The sequence below is a fragment of the Nestor notabilis genome, unplaced genomic scaffold, assembly GCF_000696875.1.
Source record: "Nestor notabilis isolate BGI_N333 unplaced genomic scaffold, ASM69687v1 scaffold2919, whole genome shotgun sequence".
NCBI lineage: Eukaryota > Metazoa > Chordata > Aves > Psittaciformes > Psittacidae > Nestor > Nestor notabilis.
Window position 1 is genome coordinate 37,162 of NW_009942162.1, and position 21,880 is coordinate 59,041.

Sequence of the window (21,880 nt, forward strand, 5' to 3'; positions counted from 1 at the left end):
GCTTTGATGTCCATTTAAGCCACGGAGAGCAGTTTGCAGCCTGGAGACACGTACGAAAAAAGAAAGAAAAAAATATGGTCAGAATATTTTTTGTTGCATTCCTCCCAACCTCATTTCTCTGCTTGTCTCTGCCCATCCCAAAACTTCTCATCAGCGCAGAGAGCCCTTGACACAGCAACACCAGCTCTGATTTCTGCTGCAGGATTTGCATACTGAGAAGTTTCAGGGTGAACGTTCCGAAAGGGCAGAGAAAAGACCTGTGGACACTGAGTCCCTTTTTATTGAAACAGCCTCACGCTCTGGCTGTATTTGAGTTACAGTTTGTAGCCATCTGAATGGCCATGACTCACCTCCTCCCCTTACGCCGACCTTGAGAGCCACAAGATACGCAGCAAAGTATTCATAACTCAAAGCAGCTGAACAAAAAAGCACTCAGCAAAGAAGGAGGAGCAGTACTGGGAGGAAGAGGAATTGGTTCCTTTCTCTTCCTCCCCCCAACCAGCTTAATTTCTTAAGCAATGGGGTTGGACTCATGATTCAGAGAAAGCCAAGCAAGAATACCTTATATGTCCTGGGTCGGACAGGGAAAATCAAAGTATAAATGGCCTTTGTTTCACATGGATTATTGCTATTTTTCCTGCCAAGGAAGGGTAGGTGAGGGCAGCCTGTGATCTCAAAGAGTTCCCGTGGGATCCTGAGGGAGGCAGAGGCAGGAAGCTGCTTTGCCTCGATGACTCGGGGGACACGGAGGGACCCAGAGCTGCTCTGTTCCCCCCTGGTGTTCCCTGCCTGGCAGCAGTGATTTAAACAAGGATTTTTAAAGTCAAAAAGTGGATCACTTCCTCCCACGATGCCATTGTTTTGTGGGAAGAAAAACATGTGGTGGTTTTTCAAACTTCGGATGTTTGCAAAAAGCCCCCAAAGTGCCATTGGTTAAATAACACTCTTTTGCTTAAAAAAAAAAAGAAGGAAAAAATCACAGAAGCATCTGTGTCAGAACACATGCGGTTTATGAACAAGCAAAAAGCCCAGCAAAAGTCTCGTTCACTGCTCAGCTGCAGGGTTCAGACCAGCAAAGAAAGAGCAAAACTACAACTGTGACTGTTAAAACCCATCATTTTAACCCATTCTGTGAGCCACATAGATGCAGGACACCCCTTATCTCATCACTCAAATCTGATGCTTGCCCAAAGTGATAGTGCATCTGGGCAAAGTGCAGCTGGTGGTCACAGCTCTGGGCTGGGTACAACATCCCCAGCTTTGCTGCTGGCTTTTCTCCTGGGGATCCGTGAGAAGCTGCCCAAGGCCAAATGGGGTTTGAGATGGTGTCTTGGAGACAGCACAGGCCTGGGTTTTACAGGCGGAGTATAAATACTTACTGAGTCCCATAAAACCAAATCCAAAGGCAGGAGCCTCAGACAATGGTCTCAAGCCTTTGCTCTGCTTCACGTTTCTCATCCGCAGCACGTGATGGGCAGTGTGTGCCGGTCAATTAGCTGCTGTTTGCCAAATACCTCGAGATTTAAGTCTGGCCCCTACGAATGCATTTACATGAGCTCAAGGGCTGACAAGTGGGTCTGGCTGGTCAACAAAAGGCTTTATTAACCCGGGCTGCTTGGGCTCACCTGCACCAGTGGATTAATCAGCATCAGGGAACAATCCTGTGCTTGTTTTAACTTTTTAGAGGGAAGTTTGGGGGCAAACCAGAAAGCTTCCAAACTGTTCAATTTGGGAATCACAACCCAAAAGGTGGTGGGGATGCTGCTGCTGTGCCTTGGAGAGGTAGAAACGGAGCGTAAGAGCACAGTCCCCATGCATAGCCCTGTCCACTCCAGCTGGAGAGCAGCCCGAAACACATTTGCTTTACTAGCCTAGATGTAGTTGTTACTCTAAACAAAAACATAGCCTCCAACCCCACCAAAAAGATGCCAAATCCAAGGAGCAGATTGATTCTCCCTCTACAGAGCAGATAATTCAAGAGCTGTGACGCTGGCACATCAAACCCCTACTGCTGTTAACGCTGGGCTAAGTAAGTGTTTGTAAACACAGCTCCTGCTCTTCTATTAGTAAGTGGAGGAGGGAGGGGGATTGTCCAGCCTTTCCTGGAAAAGCTATAAAATAGCGTATTGTTCATAAAAGAAACAGTTCTGGCTTCTGAAACAAACACTTATTTCACCATTTGGTTTTATTATTTATTTTTTTGTATCTGAGCAAAGGTTAAATTTATTTTGAATTGGGAAAAAAACCAACCAACCAAAACAAACCCCAAACAAACCCATGTTTATGCAGCAGACTGCAGTGTCTCCAAACTCCTAATCATCCTGCCTTTTATAGCACGTGATGGGAAGGTGAGAAACCAGAACTCCCAAGGCCCTTTTCCAGTGTGGAAATAAACACCGGATAATCTATTTTAGTGCTTGCTACTTACAGTTTCCTATGAATGCTCGTGTTTCCTACGGATACTCATCATAGAAAAAAAAGAATATATATATAACCTGACTATAGGTTCTGGGGACTATAAACGTGATTTAGGGCCTGAGGAAAAGGAAGGCTGAAATGAATGGAAAATGCTTTCATCAAGTTCATTGACTTGGACTGTGACCATTCTTCTCCCTTCTTAAAACACACACTGGATCCAACCCAGACATCAGTACTTTCACTCTTCCCAGCATCTCGCGCCGCATCTCAGACCGTCCCTGCATTTCCCTCGGCTCACATATATCCATAGATCTTCACAAAAGGGCTTCCATAGGATTTGCCAATGGGGAGTGGGAAGGGCAGGGATGATGCCAAAGCAGCAGCTGGTGCGGGAAAACAGGCAGGGCTGCCAGCTCTAGCTGCCGGGAATGTTTTACCTCCTGGTAGTATTTGCGATAGTTAATTTAAGTCATTACAAGTAAGCAGTGTGATACCAGCCACGGTCCTTATCAACACACCTCCGCGTGACCTTGGCATTAGTACATCTGTGAACAGCCTATTTTGGCCTCACACCCAGAAAGTATTCCTGGGGACCTCATGTATGGAGATCTAAATTATGTGCCCAGCTCTCATCCCAGCTGTGGTCCCCTGAGAGTTAAACAGAGTTAAAGTACAGTGTGCCAGCGGCTCTGTGCCTCCAGCCCAGGCAAGCAGCAGATTAAGCTACCTTAAGTGGTTGGGTGCTTAAGGTCTTATTTGTGGTCTGGATTTCTCCTGCTACCTTCCCACCTCCTCCCCCTTCCTACATATACTCTTTTCCCTATGTAAAACACCCCTGTACACCACAAGATAACTTATTTATGTTACCAGTGACATGCAATGCAGAGAAAATGTGAAATGACAGTGTCCCAGGCAAGAGCAGAGAGGGGCAGGTACAGAAGATGGAGCACGTTCCTCCAATATCTGTCCTGAGTGGGTCCAATGTGATCAAATGGTCACAAAGGAAAGCAGAGCTTCATCTTATATATTATAAAATATACTGGGATCAACCCATTGTGACTGTTTAACTTCATTGTCTTCTCCTGTTTTAGAAAGAAGGAACAGAAAGAGCCTTTTTTCCCCTTCTTTTTTCTTCTTTTTTCCCCAGGGTAGATCTCTTCTTTTTTTTGTTGTAAACTCACAATCTGAAGAATGTCCCTGGTCCCTTGCCAATTTGGCAATTAACAGACAAGAATAAAACCACATTGATTCAATGGACTAACATAAAGCAATTCTTAACACCTTCAGGAAATGTTTTTTGACAAATCCACCTACAAATGCAGTGTATTCTCACTGGACTTGTTTGGTTATGTGATAAAAGCAAAGCTTATCTGCACACCCACGACGAAGCACAGAGAGACAACAGCAGGAAGGGCAGCCTAAATAATACCCTGTCTTGAAGGCTCACCCAAGGAGCCATCAGTCCATCAAAGTCTGCACCAGCCCAAAGGAGCACAGTGGCACAATGCAGTTGAGAACCTGAAATAAGGACTCAGAAGAAGGGACATCCTGTCTGGATCCCTCCCAGGGCTAATCCAGGACAGCCTCAGTCCCTGTGTCCAAACATCAAGCCCACCCAGATGCTCAACACCAGAGCATGTTTGGGACACATGATAGGGTACAGGGGAAGAACATCTGTGGATTGCACAAGGTCTGTGTGGTCAGCCACACAGTATTAGCAGAATGCTGAATTTCTTGATTATTTTTAAAGAGATGGGTCTTAAGCAAAAGAAATGTAGAAAATAATAATGAAATAACAGTAAGAAAAGAAATCACTGCACTCCCTCTCCTCCCCCTCTGCACTAAGGTATAATTTGATCCCTCTACACTAAGATATAGTTGGATCCCTTTCTGATGCCTACTTTGCTAGCAAAAAAGTATTTATTACCAGCACCACTTCGAAGAGATCTCAGCTAGCTCACATTAGATGCTGATGGTTCAGGATCCAGGTTTTGCCTTCTAGTCAGTAACCCACATTAAACCCCAGTGTGAAACACACTTCACTAGTTTGAAGTTGTCAGCATTATCCAGACACAGCGTTTTGTGCAGAACAGCACAGAGGCAACAGGGAACAGCATCCCTGTACAGAGGTATTTCCAGCTTTCCATTCACTGCCTGAATAATCCAAAGGTCCCAAAGTCCTTTAGACACAAAACCCACCTACCCATCTGCCCTGATGGAAGCTGGGAAGAACAATGCGACTGGCTGCAGCTCTCTCATGACTGATGGTGGCATCACATAACCCTTCTATGACCCACAGTATTTTACAGCTGGAAACTGTACACTTCAAGGAATTGACATTGGCTGCAATCTGACTTCAAGAAGAGCTGTGCTAAAAGGTCTTGGCGTCAGAACTGTAAGTGCCCATTTTTCAGAAGCACAGCTCAGATCCCTCTCCCCTTGCAAAACCTCCAAAGATGAATTAGTTTCCCAGCTAAGCCACTCACAGCTATGTTGTTATAAAGCCTTCTGGCAACACAAACAGTATGTCCTCAAGCATCCTTCCTGCTGTTTTGTGACTTTCCATCCGCACTCCTCATGAGTAACTACTTGAGCAACCCTCAGTCTCAAAGCCCTGGCCTTGGAGAGGATGGAAGGTTAAATCTTGCTTTTACTACATCCACAAAGGCCCAGAGTAGTCTCAGAAGATGTCATCCCGGGGCAGCAAAAAGCCTGTCCCTGGAAAGATACACATAAATTTCCACCCCAGGTCTGTGCTTAGAGGAACAATGGAGGGGACTGTTTCACTCCAAACTACAGGCTTGTCTGCCCTGCCCTGGCTCATCGCTGGCTGCCTCCCACTGCCCGGAGCTGGCTGACATTTAGACAGAAACACTTCATTGTTCTGACACCTTGCCAGAGACCTCTGAGCATGAGGCTTTTGCTACGTGAGACAGACTGTGCAATTACGAGACAGCCTGGCAACCCGTCAGTGTTAAATGTAGGGCAGCAACGTGAATCACACTTAACCAGATGATGCTGGGAGCCCATGCAAGACCCCTGTTCCACCTCCTCCTGCTCCAGGAGATCAGTCTTACCAGGCATAGAAGGCTACATGAGGGCTGAGACACAAGAGGATGCTGCCTGTGCCCCAGAACAACCCCTGTGACTTCAACCCATTCCTGGTGTGGCTTCTCACATGCTGCTTGCATCATGAATGGCCCTGGCAGGCAAAGGTAAGCCCCATCCTTCTCAGACACAAAACGCTACCATAGGATGCAATGTTGGAAAAGCACCAGCTGCCACATGACTTTCCCCTTTTCCATCCATAACTTAATTAAAATCGAACTGTGTTTTGCTTCTTGGAGCTAATTGGCTCCTCTTTCCTGCCCATCATTAAATCCTCACAGGGGTGACATAGGTGCTGCTGTCCTGTGTGCCCACAGTCACACAAAAGCATCCCCAAGTCTCATGTGTCATTTAATCAGGGGGAAAATGATCTGTAGCTCTTCTACCCCATCCCTGATCATCTAAATCTGTTTGACTGCCACTGTCATACGGGGTCACAGCACGGAAGTCAGGCAAGCCGGTTCGTGTAGCACGCTTTGATTTATTGAAATGCTCACCCCAAGCAAATCCAACTCATCATATCAGCACTGCCTAGCAAACAAAACCATCCAGAGACGAGAAATTTTAAGCCACGAGAAAAAGTAGCTTTGGACAAATCTGAAGACAGCAACTCCTCCATGCTCCTTGGATTTGGAGCCAGCTATTAGTCTGTGTTTCATCCATCACAGGGCAGGGAAGTAAAAACGGAGGTGGTTTATGGAGCATGACGTTTTAGATGCCAGCATCCGAAATGAAATCATTACCTACTTGTGTCAGTGAGCAGGCTCGGGCTGGGCAGGCTCATATGAGATCTCCCTGATACTCTAACACAGCCTGCCCTGCCCATGTGCGTAACAGGTCCGTGCAGTCAGGGTAAGCAAACAGCTTTTTATATAAGATGCGTGTAAGATTAACAGAACTTTGGGTGGGGAATTTGCATTCTGTTGCCTCAAAATAAATCTTTACCTTGGCAGACTTTAACAAGCATGTTGCTGAGAGGTCTGGAAGTGAAAACTCCCTCGCAGTGCTCTGAGGAAATGGCTGGAGGCTCTGGCTCTGAGAGGGTTATGAGCCTGCCTGTACCCTCGAGTGCTGAAAGCTGCCGTCCCTGCCTCCTTCCACCAAGGTGAAGATGTTTTGTCCTCCACCGCCTCCTCCTCCCTCACATACCAGGAGTCAACTCCTCCAAGGGGTGTTTGGCCTAGAGCAAATATTGTTTTTATCCTGCCTGTGTTGAGCAACTTGAGCTGTAAATCATATTTTGCACCATCAGGGCTATGCAGCTCCAGCCCTGCTTCACACAGAATGAGCTGGAGATAGTACCAGTAAAACCCTAGGGCCTGGAGCGATAGGACAAGGGGTAATGGTTCTAAACTGAAATAAGTTAGATTTAGACTAGATATAAGGAAGAAATTCTTTACTGTGAGGGTAGTGAAACACTGGCACAGGTTGCCCAGAGAGATGGTAGATGCCCCATCACTGGAAACCTTCAATGTCAGGTTGGATGGGGCCCTGAGCAACCTGGTCTAGTTGAAGATGTCCCTGCTTATTGCAGGAGGGTTGGTCTAGATGACCTGTAAAGGTCTCTTCCAACCTAAACTACTTATGATCCTATGATCAGAGGGCTGGAGCACCTCTCCTGTGAAGACAGGCTGAGAGGGTTGGGGTTGTTCAGCCTGGAGAAGAGAAGACTCAACGGAGACCTTATTACAGTCTTCCAATACCTAAAGGAAACCTACAAGAAATCTGGAGAGGGACGTTTTACAACGTGTGAAAAGGTGTATCCCCCTGTAGTGATAGGACAGGGGGAAGACTGAGATTAGATATAAGGAAAAAAATTCTTTACTATGAGGGTGCTGAGGTGCTGGCACAGGGTGCCCAGAGAAGCTGTGGCTGCCCCATCCCTGGTAGTTTCAAGGCCAGGTTGGACGCAGGGGCTTGGAGAACCCTCCTGTATTGGAAGGTGTCCCTGCCTGTGGCAGGCGGTTGGAACTGGAGGAGCTTTAAGGTCCCTTCCAACCCAAACCATTCTGTGATTCTATGATTCTGTGAATATAAAATGCTGATGCTGCAAATTCATTCCAGGATCCCAATCAAACTGCTACCTTTTTGATAAATGATGTGTTTGCTATTACCATATCTTCATATGGCACCTGATCGTCAGCTTTGAGAGAAGCAAAACTAGGTTTGGGGTGAAAGACAAGGCTGTAGGGGGGTCCAGCTCCCTCCCCTGGTGGCAGCAGCTACGCAGCTATGACATTCACCTTATCACTGGGAAACACATGGATGACTGTGGCTATAAAGATAAACTCAGGGTCAAATTCTTTCCAATGGGAGCTTTAATGCAAATAAGCCACTGTTTATTCACTAGCCCTTTGTTACTGTGGTCAGGCTTGGTATCATGCCAGGCTCATTGAAAAGTCCTGCTGATAAGGTACCAAAACGTGCCAGTCTGAACTTCTCCAGGTCATTACGGTGCCGAGGGAGGGCTCAGCCACATCTGCAGACCATGAAGCAATCAATCCTTGCGAACTGGCCCACTGGTGTCTTCTTCATGGCATAAACTGGGAGAGGCCAGTGAAAAGGGTGGTTAATTCAAACTTAATGGGCAGCTCCACTGCTGACCTGTTTATGGTCCATTCCTTTGGTTCAACTCTCAGACCAAGTATTTTCTTGGGAGCACCAGAATGAGAGCATTGTCCAGCCAAGCCATGAACAGTAGTGATTACAGCCAAGAAGGTGGAAGCTCCCAGATCTTACCAGGGATGTGCTGAAAACCAACAGTGGGAAACTAAGCTGCTGATAGTAACATCTCCCACAGCCTCTCTATTGCCCAAAAGTGATTTTGGAGGAGCTCTACCTCTTTGCACATTGGTGTCTTATCAAGAAATGGCACCTCTGCTTCCCTGGTGGTACTTCAATTTCATTCATATATTCTAACCCCCCTTCCCCACAAACATATGGTTGTTTTAAATAGCAAATATATCACTATAAGCTTTTCTTTACCTTCCTCATCCTGTAGTCTGCAATGCTGGACAGACACACAGGTTTAAGCTGCTGTAAGACTATGAGAGCTTTTCTGTGGTAGCTCAATATCCACCAGTGGGTTGGGATAGGACTTTTTGTGTTGTCTTTATACAGGCTGGAATGCTGAGAGCCTACAGCTGGGGCAAGGAAAACAATAACTATTGTGAAAATCCTAAACTAAAATGCACTCACTCACTAAATCCTATCTCTGTGAATAGCTCTACTTTGAAGAGTTGTTTAAAAACATGAAGCAGGAACTGGACACATAAAAATTGCTGTCTGATTCCTGTTGACAACCTTTGATGGCAGAGTCCATCGCGAACAGAGTGTCCTTATACTCTCTTGACCTTCCCGTGCCCTTAGGTTATTTGTAGGCTGGGATCAAAGCTCTGTTACCCTGTCCTTGGGAAAAAGGAGCTATCAAAGGGGTTTCCAGGACACCTGAGTGTGTTTGCACCTAGCACAGTTTTTAAATGGTTCATGATAGGTTAAACTGTAGAGCTGGAAAGGAGATTTTCAAGCACAGTTTATTTTATGGGGTTTTTGTGATCAGATTGTCAAAATGGAATCTTTCAGTAGATACAATTATTTTCTACTTTGATTTTCTGTTTCAAGCAATTTTCAAGTAAGAAAAGTATTTGACATTCTAAATGCAAAATCCTAGTTTTCCTTTTGTAAAAAACCTTCTAGAAAATGACTATTTATGGTAATTAAAGTAAAGCAATATATCGAGCAGTTCAAAATAAAATACAGTTTTATAAAGCTCTATTTTCACTCCTGCTGGGAGAAGGGTGAAAAAAAATTACCACCCCTTCTTTTAGGTTTTACCTTCATATTGAGCTATGTATCTTTTAAAGTCTTGCCAATTCCCCAGAGACAGTAAAAATGCTACTTTCAGGTAATCCAAATACAGAAAGACAAATTAATGATGGCAACAGCAGTAGTAGAAATAGAGGCAAGCTCTAAGTATTGTAGAAGCGAATTCCTGCATGTGCATTAGTTTCAGTTTTATAGGATTACAGGCAAGGATACAGGATTATTTCAGATTATAGGACACTCTGAACTAAAGGTAGGAGGTGGTTTGGCCCTGGCTGTATGCAGGTGCCCTGCAAAGCTGCTCTGTCACTGCCCTCCTCAAATCAACAAGGGAAAGAAAATACATTGAAAGGCTCACGGGTCAAGATAAGGACAGGGAGAGATAATTCAGCAATTCCCGTCATGGGCAAAACAGATTTGACTTGGGGAAATCAGTTTAATTTATTACAAATCAAATCAGAGTGGATAATGAGAAATAAAAACCTAATCTTAAAACGCCTTTCTCTTCTTCCTGGGCTTAACTTCACTCCTGATCTTCTCTACATCCTCCCCTCCAGTGGCACAGGGGGACAGGGAATGGGGGCTGTGGACAGTTCATTACATGTTGTCTCTGCAGCTCCTTTTCTCCTCAGGAGAGGACTCCTCACACTCTTCCCCTGCTCCAGAGTGGGTCCCTTGCACAGGGTCAGCCCTTCAGGAACAGGCTGCTCCAGCCTGAGTCCCCCATGGGGTCACAAGTCCTGCAGCAAACCTGCTCCACTGTGGGCTTTCCATGGGATCATGACCACCTTCAGGCATCCCCCTGCTCCGGTGTGGGATCCTCCATGGGCTGCAGGTGGGTATCTGCTCCACCATGGACCTCCATGGGCTGCAGGGGCACAGCCTGTCTCACCATGGGCTGCACCATGGGCTACAGAGGGAATCCCTGCTCCAGTGCCTGGAGCACCTCCTGCACTGACCTTGCAGAAGATGCTCCTCTCACATATTCTCGCTCCACTCTCTGGCTGTAGTAACACAGGCTTTTCTCCCACTATCTCAGGGCACTGCCACTGTTGTTGGCCATGGTATCCTGGTTTCAGCTGGGACAGAGTTAATTATCTTCCTCGTATCTGGCACCGTGCTGTGTTTTGGATTTAGGAGCACAATGTTGACAACACACCAACGTTTCCATTGTTGCTGAGCAGTGCTTACACTAAGTCAAGGACTTTTCAGCTTCTCATGCCCTGCCAGCAACAGGTTGGAGGGGCACAAGAAGCTGGGAGGGGACACAGGAAGGACAGTGACCCAAACTGGCCAAACAGGTATCCCACACCCTATGCTGTTATGCTGAACTGGGGGGTTGGCCAGGCAGTGGTGGGCCACTGCTCAGGGACTGGTGGGCACTGGTCAGCAAGTGGTGACCAAATGCATTGCGCATCACTCGTTCTGTATATTCTTTTATCATTTTTATTAGTTCTCCTTTCCTTTCTGTCATATTAAACTGTCTTTTACTCAACCCACAAGTTTTACCTTTATTCTAATTCTCTCCACCATGGCAGTGGGGAGAAAGTGAGCGAATGGCTGTGTGGTATTTAGCTGCCTTCAGAGTTAAATCAGAACACTTGGCCAGCGGTGGGTCCATCTTGGAGTTGACTGGCACTGGGCCTGTCAGGCACAGGGAAAGCTTCTATCAGCTTCTCACAGAAGCCTTCCCCCCTACCAAAACCTTGCCATGTAAACCCAGTACAAGACAGAACTCAATCACACTGACAGCAGGCATTTTTCTAGGCTGTCTGTAAGTTTGCAGCACAAAAGTGTTCACCAATCTATTTCTTGGTTAAAACTGCAGGGAAACACATGAATATAAATACAGTAGTTTCTATGGAATAGACTTCAAAGAATATGTTGTGAAGAACCCTGATTTCTGATATTAAGAGAGTAATTAACACACTGCAGGGACCCTCACGGCGTTATAATTCTAAATGCAGAGAAAGATTAGATTATAATATTGATGGTATTGTCAATAATCCCTAAAATCTTGGAAACATGTTTGTGTGCCCATGTGAGCAACTCCGACTCTCTTTGCTGGGATTCCTGCCTTGAAGCAATACCAAGCAGCTGTTGGCAATGTGAGGTTGTTAACTGGAGTTCACACTGATGGGCTCCTCGTTAAACCAACAGCGTTTCTCTTACAATCGATGACACCAACTGATATGGCTCTGCATTAAACATTTATTCATCAGACAGACTGAATTCACTCTGGAGAAGGTTTAATGACACCACAGGGATTTTCTCCTTCATTTACCTGGGTTTTATGTTTAGGCTTTCTGGTGGTACAAAGGTGTCAAACTGCCCACAGTTACATTCAGAGGTGTTTTAGCATCTGTGCATAGTCTGGATCTGGCTGTTGATAAAAGCTATGGCAAGGGAAAAAATAATACTTAAGAGTTTTTCATTTATTGTGCACACTTCTGAGAGTTTGGCAGCTGCAGTATATTTATAATATCAATAATACATTAAAAATATATCACAGATATAAGTAACACATTTGATAATTAATATACTGTGTTACAAGCCAGAATTACAAAGCCATGAGACAGCTACTTTGATTGATCACTTATATGGCGCTAATAGGAGTACTTGACCTATCTGGATCCAAATGCACTGTGTGCTCTTGCTCCCAGCCCAGGTGCCACCCTGCCTCTGTGCATATGGTGATGTTCCCATTCCAGCTTTTGTCCTACATCTACAATGGTGCTGACAATCAAGGAAGAAATGAATGATTCAGACTGCTTTTCATCCAGAAGGCTACCAGATCTTAGGTTGTCTCTAATACCCAGTGGACAGAATAGCTGCCCAGAGCAGGCAATATGAGTATGGCCCTTTGATACCCCCATCAGTGGGAGCTTTGCTTTGGGCTACGTGGTACCCTGGATGTATTAAAAAACCACAGCATTTCAGTGAGGAAGATATTTTGTCTTTTTGTCCGGGCTTTCAAAGAGTTTTTAGAGAAACAAAGATTAGCATACATCAGAGTGGCACGGAAAAGTCTCCCCATAATCCTGAATATGAAAATATGTCAAGAGCCGGATGCAAAATGGATTTGCATACATCAACACTGCACATACAGCTGTTCGACTGGGCATCCTGAAGTACATTAAAAATGTTAATACTGAATTATGTGGATGCTGATAATTGAATGCTGGAGAAACACACAGAGGCATGCACAAAACTATGGTGTCTTTTCCACTTGTCTTAGACTGTTCAAACATAAAAAGGGAGACTGCTAAGGTAGCCAGAAATCCTTGAATATTTAAAGATTTTCTGGTTCAAAGAGAAATTCAAACTATCACTCATCCATACAGGAATAAATAGCAGAGGAAGGGTTTAACTTATTTAGTGTTAAAATTTTAAATTCTGAAATGGCATCAATACTATCAACCATCGATTTTGTAAAATCAGAGGTTTTAACACAAGAAAGCAGTGTTTAATTCAATATTGCTTTGGTCTTGCACTCTGCAGTGCTGTCAACCACATCCTACCTAGAATACCAGGCCATAGCAGGCCAGATGCTGGAAACATCCACCTGGATTTACTCTTTTACCTATGGCAAAGAGTGGAGCAGGGAAGATCACTGTCCTTAGGCTCTGATTATTCAACCAAGACAGGAAAGCCCATGCTGCTTACTCTTCCCCAACAATAATTTCCAACATCTGCCCAGTTGGTGGTACATTAGAAAACTAAGAAATTTTCTCCTTCATCAGCAAAAGATTAACATCAGTCCTATATGGGCTGTTTTATGCTGGTCACAAAATGCATCTTCAGCCTTGGGGTCGCTACCCGTAAGTGACCATAACCATATCAGCACTGTGTCAGCACAAACCCCACAGAGGAGCAACACCTAAAGCTAAATCCTGTTGCTGGGTTCAAGATCACATCTCCCTTTCAAATACTGAGAATGGGGTCCCACATTTATTGCAATATCCTTTCTCTGTCTGAAACGTCCCCCTATTTTTGGTGGGACAGCGAAGCTTTTTCTTTCTGTTGCAAACTATTGTGTGTATTTGCAATGAATGTGGGATCCTGTTCCCACTCCAGTGAAAAGTTTTATGGTAACTTTTAAAACGGGGCTTACACAAATATCACCACTTACTCCAGCGATAAAGCTCCTGTCAAGTTTTAATGGGCACAGTGTTAAAGACTAACAGTCCCCAATGACTGCAGGCAGCAGAGCCCTGAGGCTTTGGGTTTTCTTTTAAATGAGCCACCGATTTGTGTCAAAAAGTTTGTTTTGCAAGTGGGAGCCACAGGATTATTTGTGTTTTGCCTTTATTAAGTCATTTCACCTTTAATTAATACCTCTCAAGGATTTGCCAGGAACTGTACACCAAGAAACTCTTTAAAATCCACTGTTGCCCTTGGCTTGGTTTTAAACAGAGTTTGTAATGCTTTTATTACATCTCTTTTGCTAAAAAAGAAACCCCATAAAGTGAATGCTGAAAAATAATGACTGCATCCAAAGGGAAGTCATTACAAATAGAGCTTAAATATTGCCTCAGGACAACTGACCTATGAACACTTATGGAGGAGATGTTGCGTCGGCTGAAGGGCATCGTTGTTTTTAAGATGCTTTAAAAGGGGACAAGAGTCTCCAGCCCCAGAAATGTAGATACAGAACATGGTAGTTGTTGCTGGGGTGTTCCCATCCTTAGGAAAAGATGGTGGAAACCAGGGCATCCTGTGCCTCAGCAAACTGATGGATCACTCGCAGGTCTTTGTTTAAAAGATCAAGTATCCTGTGACTGGCATTGCTGCTGCTGCAGAGATGTTTCCAAACTTGCAGCTGATGTAAATGGTTCTCATTTTATAGCCTTCTGTATTTCTCACTTCTGAATTTCATTGACCCTGCTCTGATTTATGTGCATGGCAGATTTGGTGCATCACTGATTTGTATGAGAAACAGTGAGGGAAGTGTGGGAGACAGACGGCAACAGGGCTCACAGTGACAGCAAATGGCACAGGAAGCAAGAAAACTTTGCCTAAGATTTACAAATACATGCAGTCATTTCTGTTCACGGAGCTACCATCAGCCAGAAAGGCAGCCAAGGAGAGGAGTGCTTACCTCTCAGGCAGCCACCCAGTGAGGTGCAGCTCCTGCCTGACACCCGAAACTGAGAGGGTTTGGCTTTAGTTCTGGACATTCGTTCATAGCTGGGTGAGGTGCTGAGAGGTTTCCTCCCATGCAAAGAAGGCACCAACCAGTTACACGTGAGCATTTTAATACGGTTGTCTAACTCCTTCTGAAAACAGCTGGTAAAGGAAATTCTCCTGCCTTACCCAGCGATTTAAGACCATCCCTTGCTTAGACAATAGCTAAAAAAAGCCCTTCCTCAAACTTTCTTTTGATTAACAGTCTTAAAGAAAGAAACTGAAGCAAGACCAGCATTCAAATATAACACTGTGCTGTGAACCTTTCAGCCCTGAATCAAAACCAGACTCTCTGGGAACACCCCAGCACATCGCCCTGTAGCGTCTGTGAGCATCCATGTGCTGCTGAAGCTGCATCCTGGCTTGCCCAGCCATGTAGGGTAGCAAGAATCAGTCATGCAACATAAAATCATTTAGATTTGAAAAGAATTTAAGATCGTTGAGTCTAACCATTAACCTGACACTGCCAAGTCCACTACTAAACCATGTCCCTAAGTGCCACATCTACCCAACTTTTAAATACCTCCATCGTTTAAATACCCCCAGTGACTCAACCACTCCTCTGAGCAGCCTGTTGAGTGCTTCAAAACCCTTTCAAGGAAGAAATTGTTCCTAATATCCAATCTAAACCTCCCCTGGCACAACTTGAGGCCATTACCTCCTGTCCTATTGCTTGTTACTTGGGACAAGAGGCCAACTCCCACCTCACTACAACCTCCTTTCGGGTAGTTGTAGTCAGTAATAAGGTCGTCCCTGAGCCTCCTCCAGGGTAAACAACCCCAGGAAGAATGTCCCCCAGCTTCCAGATACAGGTGGTCTGGGAAACAGCTTCAGCCTGTGATCCCATCCCTCATTTACAGGACATGACACTATGCTGGGAATGATATGGAAAACCCTGGAATGCTTTGGGCCACATGGGGAGGAAGACATCGGCTGAGCAGACTGCACACAGCTATGTGCATGTAGCCCATAGGGACAGCAGGGGCTACGCTCTCCCTGGGGAGACTGATTTGGCTCTTTTGCACATACCCAAATGGTTGAAGTGTTTCTGTAACTTTCCTTTGTCTTCACCTTTTTACCCCAAGGTAAAGGAAGAAAGAGGAGAAGGTACAAGGAAAGAGGATTTGCCTGGATTAGCCGGGAGCAGGAAGGGTCTGGGAGCAGGTTTACTGCCCTGCTGACAGGGCTTACAGTTGGAATTAACCCTTATATGGGTCACATTGCTGTGTGCAAGGAGGTAGGGGGCATGCAAGGACGTATCCACTGTCCAAATTTCTGGCGGTCTGAACCAAACCAACCTCCCACCATGATAAAACCCCTTCTCTATAGTAAGGGCTGAAACAAACGAAAGAGATATTGCCCCTCTTCCTCTCCATGGCTTGTATTAGAATCATAAAATGGTTTGGGTTGGAAGGGATCTTCAAAGGTCATCTAGTCCGACACCCCTGCAATAAGCAGAGATATCTTCAACTAGATGGGGTTGTTCAGAGCCCCATCCCACTTGGCTGTGAATGTTTCCAGGGATGGGGCATCTACCAACCTGTTTGAGTGTTTTACCACCCTCACAATAAACAATTGCTTCTTTATATCTAGTCTGACTATAACCTCTTCTAGTTTAAAACCATTACCCCTTGGCCTACTGTTACAAGCCTTAGGGTTTTACTGATACTCTCTCCAACTGATCCTCTGCAAAGCAGGGCTGGAGCTGCATAGCATCAATGGGACAAAATGTGATTTACAGCTCAAGTTGCTCAACACAGGCAGGATAAACACAGCTTTACATAAACCATGGGGGTGAGCTCCACATTTAGTGGCTGGCTCCATAGCATCATCACAGCAGACAAAGGGAATTAAGAAGTTTCTGCAGCCCCACCAGTGCTACTGGGGAGGACTAAAATCCCTTTGCTGCCCAGATACCCCGTAAGCAACATTTCCCCACATGCATGTTGAGGTTCCTGCAGGCAATACCTGCCCCAGGTCCAGACAATATGGCTTTGTGAGATCACACATGGCATGCAACATCCTCCTGTCCCCAAGCTACCTAGCCCTGATGGGTAAAGTTGGCTGACAGGTATTGCATGTTGCTTCAAACTGGCCAGACATCTTTAAATGTCTGTAGAAATACCAAGGTAATTAAGAAATGAAGACAGAGCAGTCTTCCTGATGAGCAAGCAAAAGAAATGAAAAACATTAATAGTCCTAGACAGTAAAAATAAAAATAAAATTAAGAAAAATAAAATAAACCCCTGGCAATGCCAGGCTTGAAGTTACAAAATCCGGGTGGCATTTGAGGCTGCATGATGACAAACAAAGCACACAGTGCTTTCATTTGGGCTCTAAGTTCCCAGAGACACTGAGCATCCACCCCTTACTGGTTTCCACAATTGTAGCCACTCATCAGCCCCATGAAGCCAGAGCAAAATCGCTCAGGATTGCTGTTCCTCAAAGTGAGAAACCCCCAATTTACCCCCGTTTTCAGCAACATTCAGCTTTGGCTGACAGCATCTCTCCCCACACTCATACACAGACATCACACGACCGCCAGCTGAGATGGGGCTTTGCTACCACTTTTGAAGCACGTTGGAAAAGTGTCACAGAATAGGACTTACCATCGTCTCTGTTTTCATTTCCTGACCCACTGAAGCTGGTTTGCTATGGGAGGATTAACCTGGGACCAAGCCCTCGGGAGACAAAGGTGGCACATAACAAGCCGGTTATTCAAGCCCCAGGATAACTCTTCACCACAAGCCTTTTTTACTGCAATCCCTCCAAATACCACCATGCCCAAGACATGCAGCTGCCAGCTCTGCTTTACAGATGGGGAAGGGGTGACCGAGCTTGTGGACATCCATCTTATTCTCTCCCTTACAGAGCCTGGGGCCGAGATGCAAAATCCATCCCCTGCTCCTGACTCCGCTCCTTCCCTTTCCCACTGCATTCAGCATTTCAAAGGTAAATCATTCAAGCTGGGGCAGTAAGAGGAATGTTACTTTGCCCTCTGCAGCCCCCTTCACGCCTCTTTTCCAGGGCTGTGTTTCAGCCTGGGTCCTCCAAGCAGTTGTTAGGCAGCTGTCCCTGGCAGGGGTAAGAATTAGTTTAAGATGGAGCTGGCTGCTGTTCCCATAGATCTCTGCCAAGCCTCTATGCACCCCTTCCCTGACGCCTCAAGCAGAAGGTTAGAGCAGCCGTTTGGGGAGGGTGCTTCATGTATGCAGCAGAAGGAGGGGGTTATTAGGCAGCCTTGTAACAGATTGGGTTCTGGACAAGGGAAAAGCTTGCTGGCACAGTGGTCAGCTGTCAGGGACATCGCCCGTGACATGACAAGAGGCAGGGAGAGCCTAAAACAGTGGGGGAAAAAAAGACAAAGTCCTTCAATGCCATCTGTTTAAAGGCAAAGAGGGAGAGAGGAGGGGGAAACACATGTGGAATGCTTTATGAGAGACAGTAAACCACAGACAGAGCGAGCACTGCCAGCTGTGTCAGTGCTGCAAGGGGCTGGAGGGCCCCCCTGCAGCAGCAGTGCTGGTTTGCCTGGCACCAGCCACCACAGTTACCTGCTGGTTCTACCTGCACCCCGGAGACACTGTATTATTGTTACCCACGCTCCTCCAGATCTTCTTTTCAATGTGACAAGGGTACATATTATCAACTTGAGGGTTTTATTTGTTTGTTTTCTAGCTATGTCTGTCCATGTGGGCATACAAGAACCGATTTCACATGCTGCCTTGCTCCAGGCAGAGAAGCCACATAGAATCATAGAATGGTTTGGGTTGGAAAGGACCTTAAGATCATCCAGTTCCAACCCCCTGCCATGGGCAGGGACACCTCACACTAGGCCAGTCACCCCAGGCTCTGTCCAACCTGGCCTTGGACACTGCCAGGGATGGAGCATTTACTACTTCTCTAGGCAATCTGTGCCACAGTAAATACATCTACTCCTCACATTTGCACACCCTCATGGTCACTGAGGTTGCAGAGATGCAAATGTGGTGCTCAGTATGACATTACTCACAAGTTCCTTATGCAGATGGTGATGCTCCTGCAGAGGGTAATACAAGTCACCTAGGAATGATGGAGCCGGTGAATGCAAGTGGATAAGCTCTTGGATCTCACAGACCACTGGGAAAAGAGTCAGGACATGCAGCTCCAACCCAATGCAGGACGTACACCTCAATCTCACCCTTTTGACTCACACTTGTAATGTCAAATTTAAATTTATCCACTGAGCAACCACGGCACAGGGGCTTGCTTCCCCCATGAGCAATGTGGGAAGCCTTACTGTGATGGTTTGATCCTGGCTGGACACCAGGTACCCACCAAAGCTGCTCTGACACTGCCCTCCTCAACTCAACAAGGGAAACAAAATGTACTGAAAGGCTCACAGGTTGAGATAAGGACAGGGAGAGATCACTCACAAGTCACTGTCACAGGCAAACTGACTTGACATGGGGAAATCAGTTTAATTTATTGCCAATCAAATCAGAGCAGGGTAATGAGAAATGAAAATTAAATCCTCAACCACCTTCTTCCCAGGCTCATGATTTTCTCTACCTCCTCCTATCCAGCAGTGCGGGGGGACAGGCAATGGGGGTTGTGGTCAGTTCACTCACATGGGTCCCCTGTGGGGTCACAAGTCCTGCAGCAAACCTGCTCCAGTGCGGGCTCCTCTCTCGAGGTCCTGCCAGGAGCCTGCTCCAGGGTGGGCTTCCCACTTTAATACGTTATCCCAGAGGTGCTCCCACCATCACTGATGGGCTCAGCCTTGGCCATTGGTGCTTCTGTCTCGGAGTCAGTTGGCATTGGCTCTATTGGACATGGGGGAAGCTTCTGACAGCTTCTCACAGAAGGCCCCCTGCTACCAAAGCTAGGACGTCTCTGTTGCTCCTTCCTCCTTAGGGGGGACTCCTCACATGGGTCCCCTGTGGGGTCACAAGTCCTGCAGCAAACCTGCTCCAGTGCGGGCTCCTCTCTCGAGGTCCTGCCAGGAGCCTGCTCCAGGGTGGGCTTCCCACTTTAATACGTTATCCCAGAGGTGCTCCCACCATCACTGATGGGCTCAGCCTTGGCCATTGGTGCTTCTGTCTCGGAGTCAGTTGGCATTGGCTCTATTGGACATGGGGGAAGCTTCTGACAGCTTCTCACAGAAGGCCCCCTGCTACCAAAGCCTTGCCATGCAAACCCAATACACTCGCCTTCTCGTTTACTGGGCTCCTAATGTGGACATGAAAATGAACTGCCTAAGGAGAAGCAGGGTGAATAACCCAGAGTGCAGGAGAATGATACTTTAGCTGACAATAACCACAGAGGGTTTATTTCACTGCTGGACCTGTCAGGTACTTTGAGCCTGCCCCAAGTTCACATAAAGCCAGCTGAGTCCTCCAAATGATTTCCACCAGCTGCTTTATCTAAAGTCCCTTTTAAAAAATTCAAGATTAACTTTAAGATTGCCTCTGTTTATAACAGTGAACATGAGGTGCAGGTCAGCTCCTACATACAAGAGAATCGGGACAAATAAATACAAAGCAACATAATGGGAACAGGCGCTTTCTCTCCAGATCTACTCCAATCCCTTCAATAAGAACTCCACAAGCAGGTCCTGCAAGAAGGATCTTGCTCTAGCTAGAGCAAGGGTCCTGTGAAGGACTCTTGATGTGCCTTGTCAGACCTGGTTCAAAGCACAAAGCCAACAGAAAAGCTTTAGCAACACGTGCCAGCATCTTTCATCAATTATGAAGCTGCAAAGAATCAAAAGTAGAACACTGAATTCTGAGTTCTGCCCTTCACCATACATTTACCTTTATAAGAGAAAAAACTCTGTAATCATCAGTATAATTGCCGACTTGGATTTGAAAGCAAATAATAAATAGTCCATCTTTTAATTATTAGCATAACTAAGCTTACTGAGTAATATCTGCTTATTTTTGGAAAGCAGCCCTGCCTACCTGTCTCAACAGCACATTACTGAGTTGGCAAGAGGCAGGAGCTTCTGAGTGAATAAGAAAAGTTCTTCAGATCAAACTCTCTTGCCAAAAGTTTCATCTCATAAGGCTGGGTCACCAATTACACAACGTTTTGAAGGAGAAAGTCCCCTTTACAGTCCCCTTCACTGTAGCTTCCATTCCATTTGGCTGTGTTTGATGCTTGCAGTTTATTTATCCCACAAATGATTACAAAGAAAACGTTAGTGGAGAGGATTCCTCTGCCAAATGACACACTCACAGTGCTGAGATGACACATCTCCTCCCACCTTTCTCTGATCAAGACAAAACCTGTTGCTCCAAAACTGGAGTTAGACTCTCAGAAAACGGTCCACTATGGCTATGATCCTGTGCCCTGCGCTGCTCTCTGGAGCTGGAAGCTTGATCCTGGACCATGCAGAGGAAGAACACACCCAGAATACTCTGGTTTTGGGCCCCATCTCATCCCTCCACCACCGACAGATCTGCAATACTGAGGACTTCTCTGTGCTGTTTCGTGCTAGCTCTCAATAACTGGATACACTGGTGGTATAGTCTGAACAGCTGGTCCCACTGTGCCTGTCATACAGTGTTTATAATCCTTAGCTCAAGTCTCATAAAATGACCAATTGCTGGTCTTGAAATGATAAATCAGCATTTCAGAATTTACTCTTGCTTCCATGCAGTGCTATCAATCACATCCAATATATATTTTATAGTGCATCCCTTTGACTTAACCTTATCATTGTACAAAGCATAGTGTTGGGGGGGAGAACACCACCAGCATGTATATGAATATGAACAATTACAAGATTTTAGAGTTTAGGGCGTTGTGCTGAATCTGTATCTCTGAGCGGAGTTCCCAAGCTTTTATGAAGACAACAAAGCCCCTACTCCTTGCCTTGTGATGCCTTAGCCCTCTTGTGCTCATAAAGCTGATATAGAAAGAAAAAGACTCAACACATTAACCTTTCTGACTCTGCTTGGTCTAGTTTCCTCCTAGCAAGGGAGAGTCAACACTGCATGAATGCATTAGCACAACAAATAAGGCACTAGTTGGCACTTTAAGTGGCTCCTAAGATCTCTCCACAACGGTGCAATATGCTGTCATCATGACAAACCATTTCTAATTCACTGAAGAGCTACTGGGCTCATCACAGGCTCTGCCCATAGGCAAGAGCAGTCACAGCCCCTCCCCAGGCAAGCGCTGCTCTGAGAAACGTTTCTAGTTCATAAATTCATGGCGTGGGTTCAAATGTCTTCCAGAAGCTCTTTCAGCCACAGATACGGTTTCACCCTTCGGATGCTGCACTGGCCGCAAAAATCAAAGCTTCACCACTGCTCACCTGGTCCAGTTCGGAAACAGTACTTTTGGGTAAGATATCTCC